Source organism: Lissotriton helveticus, chromosome 1_1, assembly GCF_964261635.1.
Source record: "Lissotriton helveticus chromosome 1_1, aLisHel1.1, whole genome shotgun sequence".
NCBI classification, from domain to species: Eukaryota; Metazoa; Chordata; class Amphibia; order Caudata; family Salamandridae; genus Lissotriton; species Lissotriton helveticus.
The window spans coordinates 449,666,197-449,681,131 of record NC_136057.1 but is presented as its reverse complement, the minus strand read 5'-3'; the positions used below and the strand labels follow the sequence as shown (position 1 = coordinate 449,681,131).

Below are 14,935 nucleotides of genomic sequence, written 5' to 3'. Positions count from 1 at the left end.
TCTCATAGAAACAATCTTAGAGTCCTGCAAATTCCAGAAGGGGGTTGAAGGACAGGACCCTCATAAATTCATCATTGACCTGTTTACGGAAGCCTTTCCTGAACTCGGTAAATGAGACTGGGCGAGAGAAGTAGTGAGAGCACATCGCTTCCCATTCAACCACCAAGATCTGGTCAAACTATAGATAGAACTAGAACGATTTTGATTTCTTTACATAGTTTTCTGGCTTGGGAAGATGTGTATTCTCCGGCACAGCCTGATAAAAAAGGGCAGAGAAAGGGCTTGAGTTCTTTGTTAGGCCTAACTTTTGTCATCGAACCGTGGAAAGATGCTGGCATTTACGGCAGCTTATCGCACCATTTCAGGTCAAAGGTGCTGAATTTTTTTTTGTTAAACCCAGCCAAGCTCAAAGTTATTGTTAAAGATCAAACCTGGTTCTTTACCTCTGAGGTATTAGCGAGAGAGTTTTTGCAATCTTTGTAAAACGTGTGTTTTCTGGGGGTTGCAGTTTGAATGGGTTAGAATCAAGGTCAAGGCCAGAATTAAGATGTAGATGGGTAACTATGTCTGCTTTCTATTTTTATCTTTGGCCTGTTTCTCCCCTTTTGTTTTTTTTTCTCTTTTTTCTCCTCTCTCTTGTCTGTTATCTCACCCTATTTGAAATTAGGTGATTTAATTAGGGTAAGTTGCCATTGGCAACATGTATATGGTCTAAGAATGCTTTGAATATAATATGTTCTGTATGTTGCCATGCTTGGTTCATAGTTTGAAGGGTGTGGTGTGGGGGTGATCACCTGGGTGGCAGGAGCTTGTCATCACAGGGACATTTGGCCCCAAAGCCTTGTGGAAGGGGTGGGGTGGGTAGGTGGTTGGGGTGGGGTAAAATAAAGAAAATAATCCACAGTATTGATACAATTTTGAGTTTGACAGATCTAATGTCTGTTTTTAGAGAATTGAGTATTGGATTGACCCCTATTTTTCTAATGGCTAGACCTGGGCTTTGGATATGCCCATTAAATGTATGTGGCCTAAATAGCTATAATAAGAGACAAAGCCGCTGAACTTCGGGTGATTCAACCAGATGTGGTCTGTTTACAAGAAACCCATGTACCCTGGGGAAAGTGGAAAATATGATCAGAAATGGGTTTTGTGCTTTTAGCAGAATCTCAACAATGACTCAGGGGTGGCGTGTTGGCCAAACCTGTCATACAAACCTCAGGGCAGGTATTAGCTGATAAGTTGGGGCGATGGCTTATCGTGGAATGTATGACAGGGGAGAAAAGTTTACGCTATGCACTGTTTACGGCTCCAATCTTGATGAAACAGTGGTTTTGGAACAACTTAACATGGAGCTCGCACTATGGCCTACCCCCCTGATACTGTGTGAGGATTTTAATATTGACTTGATTAATAAGGAACTTCAATTGGGCATACAAAATTACAAAGGTGGGAAACCTAGTGTTTTTAAGGCACTATTTCACTTACTGATGGATCATGGTTTGGTAGATGTATGGATTATCTCTGTTTGCACGATCCTGGCTTTACATTTTATTCTCATCCCTATCAAAAGCTAGTACAGCGCGATCCTTTTTTTGTATCGCCGGTATTATTTACAGAAGCCAAAATCCGAGTTTTCCAAAGAATCACATCTGATCACGCACCAGTAGTCATGGATATACCCGCATTAGGTTCTTGTATAAACCCACAAACGTTTATTTTTAATAGGACACTGCTTCCTGAAAATGATTTTATAGATCATATTAAGAGCTGAATCAAAGGCTTTCTCCAAAATAACCGGCATTCAACATCCGCTGGGGTTCTGTGGCATGCTTTTAAGGCCTGCCTTAGAGGGAATCTCCTGACCTATGGATTATACCAGCAAAAGAAAGCTAAGCTTACAATGCTGGAACTGTATACTAAACTTAAGACTGCAGAAGAAAATCTGGCACAGGGGATCTTGGCTAAGAATGACATTGCTGAATTACAGACTAAGGTCGCTCGATGTATGCCTAACATAAATCTATCCTGGAGTAAGAAAATCGCAGCTAAATACTTGCTATACAAAAAGGAATGTTATGAGTATGGAGAAGTGGTAGGGCGTTGCCAATAAGGAAGCTGCTCATAGAATAGCCGGTATGAAGAATTAGTCAGGTGATATGGGTTATGATCCACAAGAAATTCTTCAGATATTTTATGAATTTTATGAAAATTTATATTTGGGGAAAGAAGCAGGGTTACATACTGGGGACTCTGCAATACAGTTGGTGGAACAAGTTGGACAGAAGGAGGCAGAGATCTTGAAGAGCCCTATTACCATGGAGGAGTTAGAACTAGCCATAAATAGTATGGTGATAGGTAAGGCAGCGGGCCCTGATAGGCTCCCTTCGGAGGTGTATAGGTCCTTTTTTCAGGATATTAAAACAGAACTGCTGGCCGTCTTCCAAGCAGCCCAAATGGGAAGGGCACCTCAATCCTGGGACGAGGCCAATATTGTTATCTTCAGGAAAAAAGATAAGCCACTGGACCTGCCAGGTTCATATCGCCCGATCTCTCTTGTCAACTGTGACAGGCAGATCTATGCATAAATTCTGGCAAACAGGTTAGCAAAGGTTATTTCTCCCCTTGTCTCCCCTAAACATCATGGATGTACTCTGGGTCAGGGGACTGTAAATCACATTAGAAGAATTGTGACGCTTTTCAATTTTGCTCAGGTTGAAGCTAGGGACTTAGGACTGATCTTATTTGATGCCGAGAAGGCGTTCGATCGTGTTGCCTGGGATTTTCTCTGGTGGGTTATGCAACGAATGGGGTTCGGTCAGGGGTTCATCCAGGCTGTAAAAGTACTATATCACTCGCCCTCTGCAAGGATCTGCTCTATGGGTCTTGTATCAGACCCTATAAAATTTCAAGAGGCACACAGCAGGGTTGCCCCTGCTCTACCCTGCTGTTTGCCCTATATATTAATCCTTTTTTAATAATGTTAGAGAGAAGTACTCAGATTAAACCCTTCTGTGTTCTGGAAGACCAGTTCCGTGTCTTTGCATATGTTGATGACATTGCCATCATTACATCAGATCCTGTCACGGCTATACCTGAAGTAGAACGCCTAGCATGTGAGTTTGGAGCAGTTTCGGACTGTAAGATGAACACCCAGATTCTGTGTACAAAACAGATTATGGTCAGCGATCCTAGAGTGGTTAAGGAGGTCAGGTATCTGGGAATGAAAATTTGTGAAAGCTTGAAGGATTTGGTTGACATTAACTGGGGGGATATCACTACCAAGTTAAAGCAATCGTTAGAAAGCTGGGAATGCTTTCATCTGTCCTTGGTGGGTAGAGCTAACATCCTCAAAATGAATATACTCCCTAAGGTGTTGTATTTTTATAGATCAGTACAGTTGGAGGTATGTTGTGCTCAGTCACAACATCTGCATGCAGTTTGTGCTAAATTCTTGTGGGCTCCAGGGAAACTCCGGAGAGCTATGCATTTCATGACTCTTCCCAGAGAGGGAGGTAGGGGGAGTCAGTTCCTGACTTGCCACTCCATTATTATTCCTGTCTCTTATTAAATATGTGGATAATGTTCACTGGAGAAGATGTGAGCAATACTGCTGAGACTCCCTCAATTTACCAGATGGTGCTAGGTAAATCAATCAATCAATCATACCATTTGTATAGCGCACTACTCACCCGGGAGGGTCTCAAGGCGCTTAGGGGAAGGGGTATGCTACTGCTCGAACAGCCAGGTCTTGAGTTGTCTCCTGAAGGCGAGATGGTCCTGGGTCAGCCGAAGGTGGATGGGGAGGGAGTTCCATGTCTTGGCAGCCAGGTAAGAGAAGGATCTTCCTCCGGCGGTGGCTCTTCGGATGCGTGGTACGGCGGCGAGGGCGAGGCTGGTGGACCGTAGCTGGCGGGTGGGCGTGTAGAAGGTCATGCGGTTGTTGAGGTACTTGGGGCCCAGGTCGTGGAGAGACTTGTGTGCGTGGGTGAGGAGCCGGGACGTGATCCTCTTGTTGACGGGGAGCCAGTGCAGGTTCCTCAGGTGGCTGGAGATGTGGCAGCGTCGGGGGACATCCAGGATGAGTCGAGCGGAGGCGTTCTGGATGCGCTGGAGTCTTTTCTGTAGCTTGGCTGTGGTTCCGGCGTTGAGGGCGTTTCCGTAGTCCAGTCGGCTGGTGACGAGTGCCTGGGTGACTGTCTTCCTGGTCTCGGTCGGGATCCAGCGGAAGATCTTACGAAGCATACGCAGGGTGTTTAAGCACGATGAGGAGACGGCGTTGACTTGTCTGGTCATCAAGAGGGAGGAGTCCAGGATGAAGCCCAGGTTGCGTGCGTGGTCGGTTGGCTTGGGTGCGGTGCCCAGGGCCGGGGGCCACCTGGAGTCGTCCCAGGCGGAGGGCGAAGATCCCAGGATGAGGACTTCCGTCTTGTCCGAGTTCAGTTTTAGGCGGCTGTCCTTCATCCACTCAGCGACGTCTTTCATCCCTTCGTGTAGGCAGGTTCTGGCGGTGTCGGGGTCTCTGGTGAGGGAGAGGATCAGCTGGGTGTCGTCGGCGTAAGAGATGATGTTCAGGTTGTGCTGGCGTGCAATGGCTGCAAGAGGTCTCATGTAGACGTTGAAGAGGGTGGGGCTGAGTGAGGATCCTTGCGGAACGCCGCAGATGACTTCGGTGGCCTCGGATCGAAACTGGGGGAGGCGGACTCTCTGTGTTCTTCCGGCGAGGAACGAGATGATCCACTCCAGGGCCTTCTCCTGGATACCGATGTTGCTGAGGCGCTGGACTAGGGTGCGGTGGCAGTCAGTGTCGAACGCAGCGGAGAGGTCCAGGAGGATGAGGGCCACTGTTTCCCCCTTGTCGAGCAGGGCCCGGATGTTGTCGGTGGCTGTGATGAAGGCGGTCTCGGTGCTGTGGTTGGCTCTGCAGCCGGACTGTGAGGGGTCGAGGGATCCGTTCATCTCGAGGAAGGCGGCCAGCTGTCTGTTGACGATCTTCTCGATGACTTTGGCAGGAAAAGGGAGGAGCGAGATGGGGCGGATGTTTTTGAGGTCGGTGGGGTCCGCTGTTGGTTTCTTCGGGAGGCCGCTGAGCTTGGCGTGCTTCCAGCTCTCCGGGAAGGTGGCGGTGTTGAAGGAGGTGTTGATGATGTTCCGGAGTTGGGGTGCGATGGTGGAGTCGGCCTTGTTGAAGATGTGTGTGGGTAGGGGTCGGTCGGTGATCCGGAGAGGATGGTGTTCATCGTGCGGGCTGTGTCCTCGGTGGTCACCGTGGTCCAGGTGCGGAGGGTGGTGGTGGTGGTGGGGGGCGTTGGTTCGACGGTGGGGTGCATGGATGGAGCACTGAAGCTGTTGTGGATGTCGGCGATCTTGCGGTGGAAGAACGAGGTTAAGAACTGCCTGTTCAAGAAATTGGATGGAGCTATTACAAAAGATCACGTTTCAAAATTCTGGGGGCAGCTATTAAAGTTTGGAATGTGGTTCGGAAAAATTTACAAATTCAGGGATTCATTTTTTATACTCCTATCACTGCTGTAGGTATATTACCATCAATATTTCATGACCAAGTCGCACTTAGCTGGAGACGGAATGGCATTTCCCAAATCGGGGACTTTTATGAGACTGGGGGGCTTTATGTCTCTTTTATAGATTTAGCAGATACATTTCTTCTCCATAAGAATAAGTTTTCAAATGTTTACAAATACGAGATTTTCCAACCCACGGTGATGGTAACACTTAAAATAGTCAAAGCTATTAGGGGCCAGGAAAGGATAGGCGTTCATTATAAAATCCTTTTAGCTTAAAGGAGGGATGACTTGGAAAAACAAAACTGTAAGTGGGCAGTAAAAGTGGGTGAGCCAGGGGCTTCTGTAGAGAAGGCAATTGCTATTGCCGGGGAAATTTGTCTGTCGGCGAATCTCAAAGCCCAGTTTTTTTCAAACCATATTTAATCTCTATCATACTCCTGCCAAGATGATGAAATGGGGGAAGGGGCAATGATGGTAAATGTTTCCGATGTGGTATGGATAACGCTGATAGTCTCCGTATTTTTTATGTTTGTGGTAAACTAGTGCCATATACACAACATATAGAGAAATTCATGATAGAGATCTCCGGGGTTAGCGTTAAAATATTGGCTTCCTTGATGTTGGGGATTGGTGAGGATCTTGAGCAAGGGAGACCCATGTACAAATTCTGATATTTGCTCTTTATTGCCACGGCAGCAGCTCTGTTATGTCTAGCGTCTTCTTGACTTCAGCCGGAAGCACCATCTTTCGAAATGTGGGGAGCCCAGTTTTATAATATATTTAATTTGGAGCATAGTCTATATTCTGTGAAAGGATCAAGGAAACGCAAATTAGGTATTTATGTATGGGGAAATAATTGATCATATGAACTGCTGCAGAGGAAAGATAATGTAACTTCATTTAATTATGTTTTGTGGTATAACTGAATTAAAAGAATTGCTTTTATGCCTTGTTATCAGATTTGTATGTATTTATTGATGTTTTGATACTGTGTATAATAAAGAAAAGAAAAAAAATAAACAAATTGAAAAAACACTCAAATTTGCCAGATATAGATTAGCGAAGTACCTATAACTTGCGCCCCACCATGCACTGCTCATTATATCACATATCAGATCATTCATGGTTTATTTTAGTCTCTGTTTATTAGGTTGTCACACAAAAAACAGACTTAAACAAATCTCAGAGTCACAGTTGTACAATTTCGACATATGCTTATGAATAGAGCACAAAGAAAAAAATATATCATCAATATGCACAGCATTGTATATCATAATTTACACCAGCAGGGAGCCACACGAGGAGTCAAAGGAACTAGCAAGAATATAGATATAGGGACAGCACAAATAATAGACCATGTAGAGAACCAGTAAGCCAGGGTCTTGGAGAAACTGTTTAGTTCAGTGTCCATAGTAACATCGCAGTATCCAGAGTACCGGCGCCTCACCTCACATGCTCCTGTGCTAAAGATGTTACGTTTTGTGCTGAACCTAGGGCCTTGATCCTACAAGATGCAGAATTGTTAGTGGATGCTGTGGCCGTCACAATGGAACCAAAGGGGAGGACTGTCATCACTGAACAGACCATAGGCAGTCAAAAGCTGCCAACAGTGAATAAAGCAATCGATCTGAAAGATAAATATAAGCATACTGGTGCTATACTAGTACAACATGTTGCCAATAACACAAATGAAGAGGACGGAGATGGAACCACCACTGCAACTGTACTAGCATGTGCCATTGACAATGAAGGATTTGAAAAACTAAATAAAAGAGCAAAGCCAGTGAAGATCAAAAGGATAGGGACAAGGCTGGCAGTTGATGAACAGAAAATGAAATTGAAACCAGTAACAACACCAGAACAAATTGCACAGGTTGCGACAATTTTGGCAAATGGAGATCAGGAAATTGGAAACTCAGTATCTAATGCTTGAGGAAAGTTGGGAACACGGATGTCATCACAGTGAAGGACAGCAAAATGCTTCATGATGAGTTAGAAATTAAGGAAGGTAGGAAGTTTGGCAGGGGATACCTCTCACCGTACCTCATCACCATAGCAAAAGGTCAGGACATGCGAGTTCCAGGTTGCCTTTGTTTTGCTCTGTGAAAAGAAGATGTCCAGTGTCCAGTTCATTGTTCCTGCTCTTGAAGTAGCTAATGCTCATTGTAAACCTCTGGTCATTCTTGCTGTGGATGCTGATGGCGAAGCTCTCAGTACTCTTGTGCTGAACCAACTGAAAGCTGGACTGGGAGTTGTTGCTGTTCAAGCACCTGGGTCAAGATTCATCATAGTATCGCGTTCCCCTTGTGTCATGCATGGTGTTGCAAGGACAACGCAATACTAAAGTCACATCTACCAAGCAACGCAAGGACAACTTGCATGACCCTGAATTGCATGGTAAATCTGGAGTAATGCAAGGCCTTGAGCTACTCTACACTGGGAAGGTGTTCCATGGTGTCGCAGCGCTCTTAGGAATAACACACCGACACAGGAGTATGCTTTCTGCTTCCTTCTTTATTCCCTGCCAGCCTCACACTGGCTTACAAACTAGTAGCTTCCTGTGACCTCACTTCCTCTTCCTACTTGCCTGTCCTGTACCAAACGACGGTCAGGCGGGACGATGCTACATCTCCCCTGTTTTACAAAGTCTCACTTCCTCTATATCTCTTCGACCAGACGTTGAGGTTTCCTTATCAGACGTTGCGGCCGTTCTCTGTGTCTTGGTGATGGACTGTGGTGATTTGTGATTTCCACCATTCGCATGGGACTGTGGTGGCTTTGGTCACTGTTGTCACTCTGATTGGAGGAGTCACTTGAGGGTAGGTTTGACACGGTCACATGGCAGCCGCGCCGGTTGCATTTTCTAAAGTGTGAGATGTTTCTCGTTATTTGCTTGTGGTCAGCTTTGGCTGTGACCATGGTTCCTTTCCTCTTGGTGACTTGCATGGGAGTGTCGAGATATCGACTGTCTGCTTTGGCTCGCCGATCACTTCGCACTATCACCCAGTCTCCTTCTTGTATGTTAGAGTCTTTGGCATGTCTGCGTTGATCAGCATATGTCTTCATTCTGTGTTTCTTGGTGTGATCGATGTCCACAAGGGTGTTGTGATCAATCGTGACATTTCGTTGTTGAGGAGTTTCGTTCAGCATGGGCAGTCTTGTTCGAGGTGTTCTTCCTAGCATTACAGTGGCTGGGCACTGATCAGTGGTGTTGTGCGGCGTGTTTCGATACGCTCTTAGTACTTCATTTAATGTCTGTTGGATGTCTCGGTGAGTCAGTTCTGCTTGCTGGATTGCCCTCTTTAGTGTCCCCATAAATCGCTCCACCATGCCATTTGCCTGTGGCCACAGCGGAGTGATTTTCTGGTGTTTGAAGTTGAGATGGGTTGCAAAGTTTGTGAACTCATGGCCGTTGAAGGGAGGTCCATTGTCTGTCTTTACTCGCAGTGGGATGCCCCAGGCTGCAAATATCTCATCAAGCACTGGGATCACTGTCGTTGCTCGAGTAGATGATATTAGTTGTGCGAATGGGAAACGGGAGTATTCATCCATGGCAACAATGATGTACTGTCCTGATTGTAGTGGGCCGAAGAAGTCGACCGCAATTTGTTGCCATACTCCGTCCGGCAGCTCTGACATTTGTAACGGTGCTGGCGGTTCTTCCCGGCTGACTACTTGGCATGTGATGCAGTCTTTCAGGGTTGTCTCTACCATGTAATCAAGGGTGGGGAACCAGACTCGTTCTCTCAGGGCTTTCTTGGTTGCATTGATGCCTCTGTGTCCTTCATGTGCCAGGTTGATGACCCCTTGGCGCAGTTTAAGTGGAATTACGATTCTCCCCCCTCTTAAAAGGAGACCGTTGTCACTGATGGAGAGTTCCTCGAGTACCCGTTGGAAAGCGGCCAAATCCTGTCGAAGTTGAGCTGAGTCAGAGGAGGACTGTTTCGTGTCCCTCCATGAGTTTGTGCGAATGCGGGTCATCACGGCTTGGACGAGAGGGTCAAGTGCGGACGCCTCCTGGATGGCCTCCACAGGAACAGTGGGAGGACATGCTGCGTCGACAACAAAATGGAGATATTCGTCAGCCACAGAAAGTGCAGAACGGGCCCCTGCCAACGGATGGCTCGACATGAAATCAGCTGGGTTTTCAGCTTTCCCAGGTTTGTGGATGATGGAGAAAACGTAGTCTTGGAGGCGCAGACCCCACCGCTCAATGTGTGGTGGCATTTTTGCATTGGGGTTACCAAAAATTGTAATGAGTGTCTGATGATCCGTGATGATCGTAAAATGCTTTCCATAAACGAAGAGGTGAAAGTGTTCGCACGCCCACACCACAGCTAGGCTTTCTTTCTCCGGCTGGGAGTACGCTTTTTCAGTATCCGTGAGACTGCGGCTTGCGTAAGCGATGATGTGTCGCTGGTCTGAGTCTTCGCGGTATTGGGCTAGAATGGCACCCAGGCCCACTGGACTGGCGTCTACCGTGATTTCAGTTTTCTTTTTCGTGTCGAAGTACGCTAAGTTGATGGCTGACCCCACAGCTTGTTTGATCACGGAGAATGCGTGCTGGCACGCGTCCGTCCATTCGAATGGCTGACCTTGGCGAGTGAGTTCCCGCAACGGGTAGCTGATCGTGGCGTAATCGCGGATGTAACGCGCGCAATAGCTTGCCATGCCAAGGAAGGAGCGTAGGTCAGTGACATCTCGGGGCTTCTGAGTGTCGGCCAGGGCCGCTACCTTCTCGGGGTCTGGTCTCATGCCCTCCTTCGAGAAGATGTGTCCATAACATTTTAAGGTGTCTTTGTGGAATTCACACTTGCTGGCATTAAGTGTTAGGTTAGCAGTCATCAGTGCATGACAGACTCTGTCCAGGGCCGTGTCATGTTCTGTTTGGTCCTTCCCAAATACCAGCAGATCGTCACTGTAATTGAAGGCATTTGGGATGCCTTGGATGACTCGCCTGATGGCCTCCTGGAAGATCTCGGCGGCCGAGGAAATGCCAAAGTTCAGGCGTTTGTAGCGGAACAGGCCTGGATGCGTGGTAAAAGTCGTAATATATCTCGACTTGTCGTGGAGCTCCAGCTGGTGGTAACCTTTATTAAGGTCGAGTTTGGAGAATACTGTGGCGCCATTTAGTTTGGTAATCATGTCACTGATATGCGGCCCAAGATGGCGTTCTCGCTCGATGGCGGTGTTGGGTGCGCGCATGTCGACACATAGCCTGACTTTGTTGTCTTGCCCCTTTTTAGGGACTACCACGACTGGCGATACCCAAGGGGTGGGTCCCGTCGTGCGTTCTATGATGTCTGTTCGAAGGAGATCTTGGAGTTCGTCATCAACGGCTTTTTGTAGATGAAATGGTACCTTCCTATGATGTTGAGCAATGGGTGTCACATTTTCATTTATGTGGAGTTTTACTTTGAAGTGGTTGAGCTTCCCGAGTCCTTTGAATAAGTTGGGGAATTTCGCAACGATGTCAGGAGTGTCCTCCGTCATGTAGAGGAGCTCTACGAGTTTGAGTCTTTCTGCCGTGGGTAGACTGAGTAGACAGTCTGCCAGATCTGGTCCTTCCACTACATGGATGTAGGCGTCAATTGTCCGGTCCTTGAACGTGAGAGTGGTGCGGAAGCGGCCTAGACAAGGCAGTGGCTTGCGTGACATCCACGTAAATACGCGGACAGCTGCTGGTTCCAATTTGGGCTTGTGTTTCATATTGTGATGTTCTAAAGCACAGATATAATTCAAAGAGGCTCCAGAGTCCAGAACAAATTTTGCTGGATGGTCTCCTATCAGGATGTCGAGTTTTGGATATCGCTTTAGTCGGTCCGGGTCTGCAACCATGCATATGTACTCATCACGATCTGGGGCTGTTACCATACATATGTATTCATCACTGTCTTGTGATGTGGGAGTGCGCAATGGCGATTCACTGGAGGTGTCTCTGCGTGACCGATAGGAGTCTGTCACTTGACGCCTGGTGCGGTGACCACTTCCGGAGCGACCTCTTGATTGGTGCGAGTAGGCTGATTGAGTGCTGGAGTCGGATGAGCTAGAGGACCTTCTTCCCCTCTCTTTTACGGCTCGGGCGTGATGACGTGGCTCATGTCCTTTGGTCGATGATCTGTGACTTGGTTGTTTGGCTTGACATGCAATCTCAAAGTGATTGTCCCTGCCACAACGGTGGCATCGTTGCCCGATTGCTGGGCATTGTCCTGAGTGCGGGTAGTCCTGTCCGCATCTATAGCAGGTGGGCGTGGCTTTTGCGGACCTCGTGTGTCGCGAGCTTCGACGTGAGGGTTGAGACCTGTGAGATTTTGATGTGGACTTGGTATTCTTGGAGGACCTATGTGCCTGAATGCGCAGAGCATGATCTTTGTGATCCGATGATTTCTGTGTCCCCATCCGCTTTGCGTAATCCTCTGCCTGGTCATTGATTCTTGTCAGTTCCTCAATTTCTTCTAGTGTATACGGTTTTTTTAGGAGTCTCCGGCGCAAGGTTTCAGATGAGCAGCCGTCAATGATGCGGAGTCTCAAGGCATCTTCCATTTTGAAATTGTCGAAGTCGCAGTATCGTGCAAGTCTTCGTATGCGCATGATGAAGTCGCTCATGCATTCATCCTTCTCCTGCGTGGCAAGGTTGAACGTGTGACGCTCATAGTCTACGTTGCGTTTGTGGAGAAAGCGTCTGTCAAGGGCAGCTTTTGTTTCATCATAGGTAGCTGTTGCAGCGTTGGGTAGTTCTTTGATGATTTGTGCAATGTCTGGACCAATCAGGTTTCTCAGGGCCACAAGTTTTTGCTTATTGTCTTGCACTAGGGAGCCAACCATATAATCTTCAAAATCTTCTCTCCAAGTTTTCCACGATGGGCCCATACTGTTGCCCGGGGTCAATGGTAGTGGCTGTGGTTGGCGCATGAATGAGGCTCCAATGGGGTTATTCGCCATTGTGGGCACGTTGGTTGGAGAAGCTGGACCTCCTGTACTGGGAGCTGGGCTTCCTGACCTTGCCGCGCCTGATGTATTAGGAGCTGTGCTAGCAGTGTCTGAGGAGCTATCAGGGCCCTGATTGGACATCTGCGAATGATTTGCTCTCAGTGGCTCTGACTGGCTTTGTGAGGCGCTGTCCAGGCTGTATTTGCGTGTTTCTGGCTTCACGCTGTATTTTATATATTCTTTGTAGCTCCTTGAGCTTCTCTCTGACTTGGCTGCTGCTTACTGTTGATATTTCCCCCAGAGCCGAGTGGCGCCTGACTTCAAGATGGCCGCCATGGAGGGTGCGTGGTTCTGCCTGTAGCGGGCGCCTGACTTCAAAATGGCCGCCGCGCGGGACAGTATGCCTCGTGTCTCGGTCTTGGGCTGTGCAGGCGGTGCGCGTGAGGGAAGCGGCGGGGCCCGAACTCACCCTCGCTCCACGCGCCGTGTCTGGCTCTGGCTCCTCACCTCTTGGCCGCGCTGGGGATCGGGCACTGCTCTCTGGTGCCGCGCGAGCCCGACTGCACACTTCTGGGATCACGCGGTGGGTGCGCTCTGACACACGCGCCTCTCTCTCCTCAGGCAGCGGTCGGGGTTGCTTGGGGCGCTGTCCTGTCACACGCGCTCTCGCTTCTTCGCGCTTCACTCTCCTGGGCAGCGGCGGTGAGCGCTTCGCTCGGGCAGCAGTCTGGTGTCTCGTGGCTTTGGCGGACTTTGGTTTCCGCTGCAGGGTTCGGTGGTCGGCCACGTTGGGTGGCTGAGCGATGAGCTGCTTGTGGGTGTTTATAAACATCCCACCCTCGTCGCCATTGTCGCAGCGCTCTTAGGAATAACACACCGACACAGGAGTATGCTTTCTGCTTCCTTCTTTATTCCCTGCCAGCCTCACACTGGCTTACAAACTAGTAGCTTCCTGTGACCTCACTTCCTCTTCCTACTTGCCTGTCCTGTACCAAACGACGGTCAGGCGGGACGATGCTACACATGGGTGGAGTGCAGGTGTTAAAGGGTCATTGATTACAAAAATGATGACACAGGGTTTTCTGAATATTTATTACAATGCCATGCTTGTGAAGTTAGAAAATATTGTAGAGAAAGGAATCAATGTCCCCACAAAGATAGTAAGAACGGCCCTGGTAGATAAAACAGAAGTTGCTTTCTTTTTAAAGACCGTAGAAGCAGCGTGACGGAGATTCCTACAGAAGAAAAAGACCCTGGCATGGGTAGAACGCGATGGATGGGTAGAGGTATGGGAAGTAGCATGTTCTAATTTCAGCATACTTTGTGATTAACTGAAAACTGTCTTCCTGAGATAAGTTCAATTATAAACAGTCTGTGTTGTGTGAAATACTACAACACTGATAATACATACCTCCTGAATAATTCTCATATATGTAATCACTATTGTAATTATGAATGCATGCAATACGAAACCACACTGAAAAGCGCCACTAAAGCCAATATTACTTGTAACACATTTATTGGTTGCTGAATTTAAAACAAGGTAGTTTTATTAGCAATAGGTTGCGCGCTGGAAAAGAAGGAAAGTTTAAGGGAAGTGGTAGTGGTGGGTAGTGAGAAGGTAAATCATAGAGGTAAAGATAAGCACAATTTGATTATTTTAAACGTTACTGGTAATCAAAACCAATATCAGAAGACCTGTCCGAAGTAGAACACTTATTTACATGTAATCTGTAAATTACTCATGCACCAAATGCAATTTCAAGTGTATGTCAGGTGGGAAACAAGTACAGGTCTTTGTACAGTGGAGGGCGTCGACGTTCCGACTCGGCTGATGCATGGAGGGAAGTTTGGGCCTCAGCTGCGAGTCTTTATCAGGATTGGATAGGGCAACCTATAGGAGTGTGACTTGATCACTTTTCTGTGAAATAAATATAAAATGTCAGCCGGATGGCTGGCAGGACAATGTGCAATATATATACAAGTGCTGTGGGAGATAAAAATAAGATTCAAGGAGGGTCAATAGCGACTCTTCTCCTGGAATTATCTGGAACTAATGAGGGGCTTTACTGTGAAGAAAAACGTGTAAAATGTTCAATTATTGTCACCCCAATCACTGACAAGCCATGTACAAGTTTGGTGGGGGATACAACATTACGGGATTCAAAACGGGTCTTGAAGAGACCAATCCACTGAGGAATTCTAGTTCAATAAAAGGCTCTATAGTGAGGGCCGTGGTAAACACTCTGAGCGTATAAATTGTGACCGCACCGAAGCAGACACGAGGGAAGAATAGTGCGTCTATAGATCCTCCCCCCGGGGCTGTAAGTTACCTTGATCTTGACACACGCGGCTTAATCCTTGTTGCTCATCAGAGTCTCAACTCGGATGAGCAACACGGATTGAGCCGCGTGTGGGCTGGCTCACCAGACCCATTACCCTTGAACTGGGATGCTTTGCCACTTGTTCCAGGGTCCAGGCCC

The 14,935-nt window shown here is 47.6% G+C and overlaps 1 pseudogene; it reads left to right on the top strand.

Annotated features, from left to right (window-relative positions):
* Positions 1 to 2,156: 2,156 nt before the first annotated feature.
* LOC144762397 (60 kDa heat shock protein, mitochondrial pseudogene) lies at positions 2,157 to 7,866 on the top strand (annotated as a pseudogene).
* Positions 7,867 to 14,935: the final 7,069 nt, after the last annotated feature.